This window comes from Schistocerca americana, chromosome 3 (assembly GCF_021461395.2).
Source record: "Schistocerca americana isolate TAMUIC-IGC-003095 chromosome 3, iqSchAmer2.1, whole genome shotgun sequence".
In the NCBI taxonomy this organism is placed as follows: Eukaryota; Metazoa; Arthropoda; class Insecta; order Orthoptera; family Acrididae; genus Schistocerca; species Schistocerca americana.
In genome coordinates this window covers 727209253-727223531 of record NC_060121.1, presented here as the reverse complement: position 1 = coordinate 727223531, position 14279 = coordinate 727209253, and positions in this window count along the sequence as shown.

The following is a 14279-nucleotide window of genomic DNA, read 5'->3' as shown; positions in this document are numbered from 1 at the left end:
ACAATCCATTATATTCGCCGTTGCCTGAATAACACCGCGAAAAAGCTATTGGATGTCCTCTTCAAGATACAGTAGATTCAGCACTCTCTCCCACATCATGGGGCACATGCGAATAGTGCACGAAGCAAATCTAGAGCTAAACAGACATCGAAGCATGCATATTTCCCCAGTATGACAGAAAACCTCACAAGAACCATGTAAACCAGAGGCAGTTAAGACTTCGGGTCGCGAGCCGTGCGCTGACACGAGTACCATAGCGCTCAGCCTGACTGCACGTATTCCCTACGGTTAAACACAGAGTGTTGTTCTAGCATGACATACTAGCCATGTCTCAGGATGCTAACTGATATGACGTTCATTCAAAGATAAGGGAAATAATTAGAGCTCGTACTGAGACGTTCAGACTATCGTTTTTCCCTCGCGCGATCTGCCTGTGAAACAGAGCGGGGGGGGGGGGGGGGGGGAGGGGGGGATATGACTTTGGCGGGAATAGTGCCCTCAGCCACACATCGCTTGGTGGCTAGCGGAGTATACATGTAGATGTAGATGTAGACCATTCATTGGTGGTATTTTTTGTTCTGTCGTTGCAACTACAAAAATGCGCTTGTTTCTTCACCAGATGCATTTCGGTTAATTGAGGTAAAGCATCATCAGTGGTGTTATGCTTTACCTCAATAGAGCGAAACGCGTTTCGTGACAAAAACGCATTTTTGTAGGGCAACGACAGAACAAAGATACCCTCAAGAATTGTAAAGCAACTACGGACAACATGGCCACGCAAATGATGAATTTAATGATATAACGATCTTTCCTTCTACAAATTGTTAAAGTCGTCTAAAAGATAATCTTAGGTAACAACACATCGAGAAGGTAGCCTGGAGGATATGTGGAGACTGTGGTGATATGCAGCGCCTTGCTCTAGCCTTACACGTTTCTCAGGCTGATACCATGATGTGATGCTCAGTTATGCAATAATTGATAGTAAATATTTCTGCCTCTACGATCAGGATACAGAAGTGGTTGTCTTTGCTGTGTTACAGTTATAAATAGGAAAAAAATTGGACATATAGGATTAGAGAAACAGTTTGCGACGATTATTACCTATTAGGTATATTAGATATTATTATATAATGTATGAGAGGCGGATGAAAGTAATGTTTCACAATTTATGTGAAAACTGTTAAGGCATTTTAAGCAAGACAAACTTTATTAACATTCTGCATGATTTTCTTCATGTCTACATATTTATTTTTTAGCATAGTTACCGTGGAGATGAACCCATTTCTCCTGAAACAGCGACTGAGGTCTACTGACCGTTTTGGACATCGTCAACTTCAGCTGATGATGCTATTCTAAACATGCTTAAGACTAGGCCGAAACCGGTCATTTTAAATAAAATAACCTTTGCGATCTAGACTGTTTTTCACTAACTTTAAACAGCTTAAAGATAGCTGCTCTACAAAAATGTTAACAAAAAATTTGGTTGTTGATGGAGCCACATCCTCACCTCAGTCTGCACCGCCGTATCACTATCAAAGTCAATTCCTCGAAAGTGTTCTTAGAGTTTTGGAAACGGATGAAAATCGGACAGGGCCAAGCCGAGACTGTATGGAGCCCGACATTGGAAATGGGAAAAAAAAATCGGAGATCTAACATCTCAGCAAGCCCTCGTAGATTAGAATTTTTTGCGAAATGGAATCAGACTAGAAGGGTAGCTGGATCAATTCACTTGTAATTGATCTAGACATAGGAATCCGTGAGTGGCCGTTAGAGCTAAGATTTGTAACAAGTAACTGGAAACCAGCTGCAGTTTTAATGCTGACTTTTAATTTTAATTTGATTTCATATAAATAATTTAGAGTGTATATTTTAAGACAGCTCAAGAAAAATACCTGGTTATTCATAAGAACTCCCAGCGTTTCAGAAGAAGACTTCCTAAACTATATAGATCTGCAAGGCATGCAGCAAAGAGAGATATCAGTGGACAGAACATCTGTTGGTCTTCATGTACTGTTAATCACAAAACACCGTATTTTAGATCCGAAATATTGTTTGGAAACCACTCTTTTTCTGTAAGACAATTATCTCATACATATACCTCTTACTCCGTACGATTCAAAATGTCGTTTGTTTTCAAAGAAAAATAAAGTCAACACGAAGAAGAATTATTTACAGATCTCTAGGTTATGAATATAAACATGACAGTACATTATTCTCTCCCCCCTCGGTGCATAACTCAACTACTTGAACTTCTCGGGGAATCTCACTAATCGACCAAATCGGGTAACTTTCTTTGGTTAGGTTCTTGGAAGTGTGGGTAACTCATTCACAGGTGAAGTGCTCTGTAGGTTATCCTGTAAACAATTGGTGTTTGAGTTCACAAGGATGTAGGCTAATTTCAATCTGTCAAGTGAGATGTTAGTTGGCAAATCCTTAACTTTTAGAATGAAATAATTTGTTTTTCGCTTCAGGACTTCATAGGGATCTGCTTAGGGAGGCACTAGTTTGGCTTTGTCATTCCTCACAGATACGTGAGTCGTATTATGCTGATCTTTACTGACGAATGGTGTTTCCTTTACCTTGTGAGAACATTCAGAAGAGCATAGTTTACCCATTTGCTGGCGTAGCTGAGAAGTGAATGCTGGTAGACCCACTTCTAATTCGTTTTCTGACCTTACAATGAAATCACCAGGCATTGTTAGAGTTGTGTCACACAGCTACTCAGCAGCTGTTGAATTATTTTCTTCTCTCACGCAGCAATGCAGTCACAGTAGAACTGTAGAAATGAGTCATTCCATTCATTTTTACCATGTGTTCGAGTGGCTGCGTTGAACGTTCGATGGAATCTAATCTCTCATTTGATTGTAGATGACATGCCGTTGTTTGAGTTAATTTGGAGCCACAAATCTTAGCTCTTGCACGGAACAGCTCTGATTGGAAATGCGCTCCTTCGTCAGTTGCTATTTAGTTAGGCCCTCCAAATCTATTCATCCAGGAGTTATTAAACGCTCGTGCCATGGTTTCTGCTCAAACATCACGTAGTGGAAATACCTCTGTCCAGTTACTGAACCGATCGATGCGCGTTAAACAGTATATGAATTCGCATGAGGGCGGCAGTGAACAAATCAGATCGATGTTTACGATCTTAAATCATCCATCCGTGCTTGGGGACTGGCCGGAAGCAGATTTAATAAGTCTAGTCACCTTGTTCTTTTGGCATGCTATACATGATTTTGCCCAGTTTTGGAGATCTTGTTTGATGTTTGACAAGTGTTGAGTATGTTGTTCTGGAGAACAAGAAGCTATCAGTATAGCGACTAAGTATGCAAAACAGAAATCGAAACCTCTCACACGTTCGTTAATAACTCTCTAAAAGGTACTGTGTACATTCCTGATGTCAAATGGTATGAACCTGGATTCATGAAGTCCAAAAGGTGTGATCCCAGTACTCTTTTCCTTGTCACTTTCATCGATTGGAATTTAGTAACATGCTTTGAGGAGATGTACTGTATTGCTCACAAGGTTGTAATTTACATCATTTATGCGAGGAATTGGTTAGTGGTCAGGAAAAGTCCGGTCGTGAAGACGTCGGTAGTCCCAACAAACGCGCCAATGACCATGTGCAGAGGATTAGCCCACCGGAATTTAGACGGACATCTTGTATTATGATTTATTAGGAACTGGAATTCTTGTTTAGCCAAATTTATTTACTGTTAATCTAACCTGCTTTCTTTTGAGTACACTGGCGGGCCACTGCTAGTTGCAGTATAATGTTTAACATCTTGCTCAGTTTCTCCTGGCATAAATGTGGGTTCCGCCAGGTAAGAAAATTTTTAAGTAGTTCAGTGTATTTACATTTAGCATGGAGTGAACTAACGCAATCAGACAAATCACTGCACACCGTAATGAAGCCACATGTAGCTATCACTGTCAAATAATAATTTTCTTTTCAGGTGTGTTACTAAGCCAAACTGATGAAGAGATTCTACAACGATTAGGCCTACACCGTTTGTCGTGTTGGCCACAATGAAACCCACTCAAAACTGAGTTTTAAACCTAAATCAAGATTCAATATGTTTTATCCATCAGTTTTAATCTCAGATTCACTTGCAGCATAAACGTTTTACTCTGCCTGTTTAACCTTAACTTTGGGAAACTCTGGTTATGACGGAGACCTCACCACCGTTGTCAACCAGGAAACATAACCCTGAAGTTTTATGTCCTACGAACAGTCGATACTGGTGGCCTGGTGTACCTTTGCGGCAGAACGCTCTGCCGCTACTGTGTCTACCGACTGGAGTTTCCCTCACAATTCTCTGTCAAGGTTGGACGCTCTTCTGAGGGCTGTAGTTTGATGCGTAAAGAAAATGAAAATAGTTGTACTATCCTGAACTGCCTCTGCCTCTGCTACCACAACGTTTTCGTGATTGATACTAGGTCTAGACTTGAGGACTTCAGTTTCCAGCTCTTCGATCCTTACCAGAACGAAATCCACTGATACTGAATAAACACGCGCCGTATGGAACACTTCCGTTGAAGATGATTGAAGTTCCTGAGTTCTTCGCTTTACATCATCCGATCAGCCACTTGCGCTTGTTCGTCCACTTTTTCTTCGGAGATTATTAAAATATTTGGAGCGCTACCATGAAATTTGTCATTAAAATTTTATCTGAAACGTTCGTTCTGACATAACCTTTCATTTTCCGAAGAAGTTGACTGGGTTCCGTACCACCAACCTCTAATTCGCTAGATAACTTCTTAATTTGACGTTATGTATTTTCCTTGAGTCATTAACAGTCTTTCTTTAGCTTACGAGTGTTCGTTGCTTTCGTCACTGTTCACGAGATCCCATATATTTTCGACAAATCGGGGCTCTAAATGTGCTTACAAATAATTTGGTTGCTTCAGCCTGTATTCCCGCGATTTTAAATTGAGCTTCAGCCTGATAGAACCATATATCAGGTTTTTCAGTCAGAACGCATAAAGTTTCGCGCTAACTTTGTCCGCTCCTATTTTCGTATCACTGTTCTGGATATTACTCGTACTATTCCCTCTATCTTTCATCATGTTTGTTTCTAGTTTAAATCACGTCGGGGACGCCAGTTATTCGTCTTCTTATACAATTAATCACCAAACACACTGTTTTATATCCGAAAATATTATTTTGAAACTTCCCTTTTGTTACAAGACAAATATTACACAATCAAAACAAAAAATTGATACCAAATCCTCGTACTCTGTCCATTTCGAAAATGTCATTTGTTTTCAAAGAAAAATAAAGCTAACGTAAAGAAGAATTATTTACAGAGCTGTAGGTTATCAACATAAACATCTCGACGAGTTTGTGACTCATATTGCAGGTGTGATTCTTCAGTTTCTCCCGTCGTATTTCTTGCCCGAACAGTTCAAATGGCTCTGAGCACTACGGGATAAACTTCTGAAGTCGTCAGTCCCCTAGAACTTAGAACTATTTAAACCTAACTAACCTAAGGACATCACACACACCCATGCCCGAGGCAGGATTCGAACCTGAGACCGTAGCGGTCGCGCGGTTCCAGATTGTAGCGCCTAGAGCCGCTCGGCCTGCTCGAGCAGTCCACGGGTGTACTGCCGGTCCATAGTGTCTTCGGGCACAATATTTCGGCGATCAGACATGTCACCATCGTCAGGTGCGCTGACGAACTGAGCTCCTGAGGGTGGGCGACCGTCTTAAATCCCCATAAAACGTCTCGACAACTTCAAGCTGAAAGACTCGGATACACTGGTGAGTTTTGACGGTGTTTCGTTATTCACCAAGGTGCCTCTTCGAGAGTCAGTTGAGCTTATTGCACGAAATTTGACGAGAAGAAGACCGACCTTTTCAAAAACGTTCTGACCTCCACGTATTTTCTTTTTAATGGGGAATACTATGAACAAACAGAAGGAGTCGCAATGGGGAGCCCACTCTTACCTGTGGAGTACTTCGAGGAGGAAGCTTTGACGTCAACCAAATGGAAACCTACTTGTTTTCTACGTTATGTGGATGACACGTTCATGATCTGGCCCTATGGAAGGGACAAGCTCCTAGACTTCCTTACACGCCTGAACTCCATACATCCGAACATTAAATTCACTATGGAAATCGAAGCAAAGGGAAGATTACGATACCTGGACCTCATGGTCAGAAGAAGAGCAAATGACACCCTGGGCCACAGGAAGAAAACACACACCGACCTGTGTTTGCAAGCGGATAGCTGTCACCACCCGGCGCAGAGGAATGGGATACTAAAAACACTGGTGCTCAGGGCGCGCACCATCTCTGACGCAGAGAGTCTACCTCAAGTGCTGGAACACCTCAAAACTGTATTCCTGAAAAACGGGTACTCGGAATGGCAGATCAGACCCGCTCTCCGCCCTACCTCTACGGTACAGCGTGTGGAGACGGATGAAGACACGGAGAAAGAGATAGCCACTGCCTATATACCGTATACTGGCCCACTATCGGGGAAAATAAAACGAATATTGAGGAAACACCGAGTACGAACTGTCTTTTGCCCATCAAATAAAACGCGAGCATTATTTAGAAGTGTCAAAGATGATCTCAGTTTGCGGAAGGCCGGCATATACCAGATTCCGTGTCAATGTGGGAAGACTTATATTGGACAGACAGTGCGCACCATCGACGATCGTTGCCGAGAACATCAGAGGCACACTCGAATTGGGTACCCCAACAAGTTGGCGGTCGCAGAGCACTGTTTGTCCGAAAATCACGAAATGGACTACCAACATACCAGGGTCCTGGCACAGACAGCGTCGTTAGAGAGGCTATCGAAATTCGTACAGGGACGAACTCATCAACCGAATGGGTGTGAAATCTTATAGGACTTAACTGCTAAGGTCATCAATCCCTAAGCTTACACACTACTTAACCTAAATTATCCTAAGGACAAACACATACACACACCCATGCCCGAGGGAGGACTCGAACCTCCGCCAGGACCAGCCGCACAGTCCATGACTGCAGCGCCCTAGACCGCTCGGCTAATCCCGCGCGGCTCATCAACCGAGATAGCGGCTACAACCTCAGCAGAGCATGGGAACTAGCATTGAGTCTAATTAAAAAGACTCTCACGCAATGGAAACGAATGGGCGACTGAGGCGGACGAGGCAATTACAGTTCGTGCGTGCAAGTCATTGGATTCACTGACACGAATTGCCCAGGAAGATGAGATAGCACCTTACTTTCGTAAACCACTCATTGGGTTGCCTACATACGACAGTACGGAATGGATTATTTGTCAACTCGCCCTGGCACGCTTTCTCCATAGTCCACTATTCGTCAAATTGCGGCCCGCTGACTAAATGCGGTCCGAATGAAGTGTCCCGCGGCCTGCGATTCTCAGTCGCAATTTTACAATCATACAGGATATGTTTCTACCAACTAAAAGTAGAATCTAAAACGTCAACTAACGTAAAAGCTTCTTAAGGTGGTATTTTCCTTTCTCAGTAACAAACAAAAATACTTACAGAAACAGTAGTATTTTAAGGGGTGCTTAATTTTAATTGACGTTGGTGAATCCGGCCGTGAGCTACGTAAAGTCTGCAGCTTATCTCAGGAGGCAGAGTCGGATGTATCGCATTCACGAGCGTGTGCAACTAGCACCGATCAGCTGCTATGGTATAAATGTCGAATGGGATTAAGATCGATTCGTAAAGGCGGACTACAGAGACGGCCGTCTTCAAATGCGGTTTATAGCAAATAATATGAAATCAAATTAAGGCTGTTACCATACAATGCAATGAATAAAACAAACATGTCTTCAAAAGTATTCAGTAAACATTTGCGATTGTGTCGCATAGTGCAATTACTGTTACTAATGCGTATAACATACTAATACATGTAGGTTTCCAGTTCATAGTAAGACTGATAGGGCAATGTGTGTTAAAGTGTCTAGGATGGGGAAAGTAGCCATTGCATATTTTGCTCCCTGTACAACACTGCTGCCTGCCGAAAAGTGGTCACACTGGTTATAATGTACATCGCCACTGTCGTCACTGAGATTCACAGAAGAAGCTTGTTCTGTTATTTTTTTAGTAAAGGCCTTCTTGTTTCTGAGTCATTTGATGTAACATAAGTCGTTTATATTATGATGTACATATGCAGACTGAAGCGAAGAATGAAAATTTGCACCAAGGCTAGGGTTCAAACCCAAGTCTCTTGCTCACTAGGCAGATGCGGTAACTACTACGCCACCCTGGCACAGTGGCTTTGCACAACTGCTTGGAGTACCCTAGCATGCCTCCTCGATCTTCATTTCTGTTTTTGTTGTTAGCTGACTTGCATGGAGAGTAATAATATTTTTTTTACAACATCGGTGTTTAAATAACGTCTTTTGGCCCGCAGATATAGTTACTTGTCATTTATTTCAGTTTGATAGGGTGTTCTGTGGATCACTAATCCCGTCATGGGATCAAATCGCGAAAAAGTGGCCAAGGTGGTCATCCCAATATGAGTTACTTACTTCCAAAAAATGTGGATAATACAACAGGTAAAGCAAACTTCTAAACTCTTTTATGTACAAAGGTATTATCCGCCATTCTATTCCTTCGTGACAATTTTAAATCAAATTAAATTAAAGCTATATTACTTAAAACCGTCCCTCTTGTGTTATATTTGGCATAATACAAAAGTCCGATTGAAAACGATCTGTTGCAGCCGCTTAGTATTCTTTCAGATACTGGGGCGTGAAGACGCTTAGACAAAGTGCCTGGAAATCAGAAAAGCAAACGTGAGATCCTGTTGCGATAGCAATGGTCGTAGAATCCGCTTAGGTACAGAAAACTGGTCATTATGTAAGCGCCCAGAAAAATGAATCTTGTTCCAATATATCATTTTCGTTTTCGCTTAAAATCTTTGGTGCGATACTCAAAATGTATAAGCTTCTTTCTATAACCATGTTTTGGCGAAAATTGGTTTTCTCTTTGAGCGGCCACACTTTATCCCTCTCTCCCCCCCCCCCTTCCCCCCGTCAACCTCCTTCCCCCTCTCCCTGCCAACTTCTTCCCATTCCTATGCGGCCAGGGTGTTGCCGGTCTACAGTCTCAATATTGGCTCCTTTACCGACTACGTTTGACGATCACTGCCCTAGTGCAACTACACCACGACGTATATTACGAATCAAAAGCTGGAGAGATGCTTTATTCACCATACTGTGTCTTTTCTTATCGTCTTGTAGTTTTCACGAAAGTGTCTTCTGAAACTCCAGTGGTACCCGTGAATAACCCTGCATTGTGCTGAAATTTATGTATTCTGGAATTACAGTATATCTATATGATAGGGCGGTTTGTCATAGCTACTAGACTGCAAACCTCGCATGTGATGCCAAATAAATATAAAATATAAATAAAAATATATAATTAGTTTGATGGTGTTCGGTGAAGCTGTTCATGGTACAACACTTTTCATTTAAATCATTGTCTTAAGTCACCAAGTACTTTCCAGAACTGTTCATAATCTAAAAGGCTGTGCACGTTAATGGTGGCACATATAAGCGCGAATATTCATGTACAGGTCTTTCAGGCCAAAGAAGATGCTTCGTCGTAAATTGAGACCAAACGAATTTGACATAACGGAAACAGCAATCACACATTCGTAAACCCAAAAACCAAAAGAGATGGAGCAATAATGAGTCACTGTATTTGTATTTCGGAGGATGGCGGATCAAATTCCGGTGCAGGCATGCAGATTTAGATTACGCGCGATTTCCCTAAACTGCTAACAGAAAATGAAACTGTGATCCCTCCGAAAATTCGGGGTTTGTGTTCCGTCCCTAATATTTTTCTCGTGGACGGGAAATGTAATATCCCGTATCTGTGATGCAATCTGTCCCTCTTCTTTAAGCCGAGAAGCCCATGGCCATATGTGCAGCAGTTGGATGTCTCGAAGTCATTAACACAATATCACTGGAAACACAGGATCGACAGGACTCTCTTTTAACCACAGAAGATTGTAAACGAACTGGAATCGTGTAGACCATTTTTAATTCTAATTTATCACTGGAAACTAAGGGTCGACAGGATTCTCTTTTAGTCACAGAAACGTGCAAAGGAACTTTCTTTTTCTAACTTGCATGTGTACGCTGACGAAAGCGAAGATTAACAAGCTTTGACATAATAGCGAATAAAGACTGATTCAGGAAGTACAGAATTCCTTTCATTCTGGTCAACGATCACAAACAAATTGTCCTCAGCTATTAGATTTCCGTCCATAACGAACATCTTCAGATCTGTTAGGAAAGGGGAAACTAAATACAAGTGGTGGACAATTGGCATCTTGTAAACAATAAATTGTGAAATAACTAAAAGATACTTATTTCATATGAATAGAAAACATGACCTTAAAAATAGTGAAACGTACCAGATTAAAACAGAAGAACCCTTATCTCATCGTAATACTCAAGCCAAAGTGGCACCGTCGAGAGGTATAAACACAATTGGCTTGACATCTTTGAACAGCTTCAATAATATGGAGCAAACTGGGCAACAGTGCCGGCAGAATCACAACGTGAATGGGTTTGCTTTACACAGTAAACTGCGATGCAGTTGTAGCACAAAAAAGGTTTGTGGCGTAAATTTGTCAGGCGTAACTAGAGTACCCATATTGGACAAACATGACTACGGAGTTAGGAAAAAGACGTACAATTAGTTATTAAAAAGGGAATTGGTGAGTGAGAATACGTCATTTCCAAAATTGCTGTAGATAACGATAATAATACCTAAGTTTCAAGTTTAAGGAGCTAACAAAATTACGTTAAAATGAGAAAATAAATAAAAAATTCAAACGAACAAAATGAAGACTGGAGTAACGACTGTTGGCGTAGCTGCCGGAATGCAACAAACGCAAGCTCTAACCTGAGGAACACAACCACCACAAGCCCCTCCTACGGAAGGTGAAGTCGAAATTCGACAAGATGCACACCTGTGGCGTAAGTGTGAGCCGCTATTTTTAGTTTACACTCGAGAAGATTTCAGCATTGCCCACCCCGGCCTTCGACTTGTCGGCGACTGGGTAACGCCGTCTTGTGCCGTCTGGGTAGGCAGCGTGAGACCTTTGTGCCCAGGAGGCGTCGCTTCCAGGCCGATCGAGCGATCGCCCGGTTAGCCAATCGATACGATCCGCCGCCCAGGGCCCGGCGGACGCTCGGCCCGTTGAGCTAATCCCACCAACAATCGGATACATGTCCCTCCGATAATTGTGCTGCCTGACCGCTGACCGGCCCCCACCCCCACCTCCCACTCCTGCAGCGAGCGCGCGCGCGCGCGCGCGCGCACACACACAGCACCGCAGCCACTTCTTATTACTCTCCGTTTCGGGTGGTCAGATGTGCACTGCATTCGAGTGACCGCCCACATTCGCCAAACCAATTCAGCTGTCGTTGCTCAATTACCAGGGGAACGTGGATGCCCTTTTACATATCGTGGTCGACAGAAACTTAATATCCCGTATAACTGATGCAATCTGTCCCTCGCCTTTGTGCCGAGAAGCCCCTGGCCATATGTGCTGCAGTCGTATGGTTGTCTGTGTGGTGAACACAAATCTTCTGGAAAGTGGAGGACGTCATCCGGGAGAGAAACACAAATGATCTACTTTTTTCGCGGAGCTGCCTACACTCCCTTTTAGACCTTTTTCTAAAGAATCAAGGTGTGTAAATTCATAAAATACAATAGTTCCTTTAGTCTTCGTTTCCAAACTTCGAATTTATATATGTTCAGGTTCCAACTGGCTGCTAACTTACACCTTATTTTTTTCTAGTAGCCCTACATGCTGCGTCACATTACAAACGTAATCCTCATAGCAAGTTAATATGATTTGGAAGACAACGCCGATGAACTGTCGAACTTTATGCGTGTTTGCAGTGCGCTGTCCTAAATTATCATTTACTATGTCTTCCAAACTAGTTTGTGTAGTGCTGTGCAGTTAATATTACAGTAAAACATAAACTATGTTCTCCAAAGTGATTTGCGCACCAGTATCAGTCTATAGATGCAAATAACTGAAATTAATACCATTAAGACCACCTTAAGATGTAAAATATCCGGTTACTGCGGTACATTCAGTGCTTACTTGTTTGGATTTTTTCTGTCTTTCCACAGCTACACAAACCCCCCTCTACAATAGTAATATCACTAAGAACTGTACACCATTTGATGATGGGTCGCCACTGACAGCTTGATGAGTAATGAATGGCATTACGTTTTCTTCTGGTCTAATAGGTGCGGACTTTACCATTCCCCTCAAATGCTTGTGCATTATTTATCACGATATCACATTATCGAATCTATACACCGTGGAGCTGCAATTAGAATGTCCTACTCCTTTAAGGGAAGCCTACGAGATGTGTGGGGGATTAACGCAATACAGTATATACAGTATATTAACCTGACGGCAGATCTAAGAAACAGCTGGGAGCAAACGCGAAAACTTATCAAAGATTCTAATCTCTGGATCGCCGCACCTGAGACACCCATCTGACGACTTCGTAGAGAGAGAGAGAGAGAGAGAGAGAGAGAGAGAGAGAGAGAGGAGTTGTGTCTAAATGGTTCAAATGGCTCTGAGCACTATGGGACTTAACTTCTGAGGTCATCAGTCCCCTAGAACTTAGAACTACTTAAACCTAAGTAACCTAAGGACATCACACACATCCATGCCCGAGGCAGGTTTCGAATCTGTGACCAGAGCAGTCGCACGGTTCCAGACAGTAGCGCCCAGAACCGCTCGGCCACCCCGGCCGGCAATTGTGTCTACAATTTTCGACTATTAACTGAGTTTACTAAACAAAAGCAGTAAGTAAGATGCCCAGTATGGAAACCGAATGTGGCAGCTAAAAACTGAAAACAAAATTAAAGTTAATTTTTCTTTTATTAGAGAAGTGTCACGGGCTCGTTTACTTTGACCGATGGCTAAAACATCTCATACCGACGAGGAAGGTATAGAAGTTGATTTTCAAACGATAACGTCTTTCATCCCAAGGTCCGAAAGCGCCTCAACTGTACGTTGAAGGTCACTGTATTGACTGTACGTAGACCTCACTTGGCTACCCCACCTACACTACCTCTTAAAGAGAGAGTTCCTCCTTTGAGATTCTTTCAAACAGAAAGCTTACATCCATTAACCGCAAGTCGTCAAGCGATATTTCTAAAATTGACATGTTGCGTTGCAAGATCCTTCGAGGACATTGCGTAACATCTGATGGAAAGGTGTCGTCGTGTTATTAAACTTGGAGCTCACAACTACGTCATAAGATGACGTGAAACTTCCTCTTTTGAAGGAGTTATAGAGTCTTATATTTACGATCACTACTGCTGAATACAGTATGTTTCCAGATGAATAGTAAATGTTTTAGGAGATGGCAGTATAGACTAAATCCAATGAAACATTCCGTATGACATGTGTCAATTTTTTTTGGCAGCAGAAGTGTAACTGTTAGATTGGAACCCAAACAGATACGCAAGGTGTTAAGGAAACGCAAACGATTAAGCTAAAAGTCTCTTTTCGAATTCTCTTTACGGGACCAAATGTAGATCTTATCAGATCGCCTTGGTTTTCCTTTATGAGGGCAGTACTTCTCGTAGTCCGAACTATCGTGTACCTACTGTTTCGGAGATGATCTTCGCGTGTGACGGAGCCCCTGCACATTCTGGTCATCAGGCAAAATAATCTAAACACAACATTCCTCAGAAGATGAATCGGCAGTAATGGTAACGTTTCTTGGCCCCCTAGCTTCATGAACCTTACCACTTGAACTATGCCTTTCGGGGTGGTGGAAAGGTGAGTTTTGTGAAGAAAAAATAGATATAGCAGACGAATTGATCATTAGGATTATGAACGGTGCTCCCTGCGTAAGATAACGCGAAAATGACCTCAGATGAGCTACACGTGGTGTTGTCAAGAAAATTCGAAAGTATCTTGAATTCCGAGGTGAAATTTGAGAACATCAAACTCGAACTTAAATCATTGCCTTTCCGTAGCACCTTCTGTGTGTATTTGTGTGGATCCCATTCTGACAGCTATCACAATTAAAAATTGGACTGTACGCTGCAGGAAATCGCTAGGCAGCATCTACATCTGCGTAGATACTCCGCAAGCTACCGTACGGTGCGTGGCGAAGTGTATCATGTTCCACAGGTAGTCAATTCCTTTCCTGTTCAACTCGCAAATAGAGCGAGGGAAAAATGACTCTCTATATGTATCTATATGAGCCCTAATTTCCCTTATCTTATATTCGTGGTCTTTAGGCGCA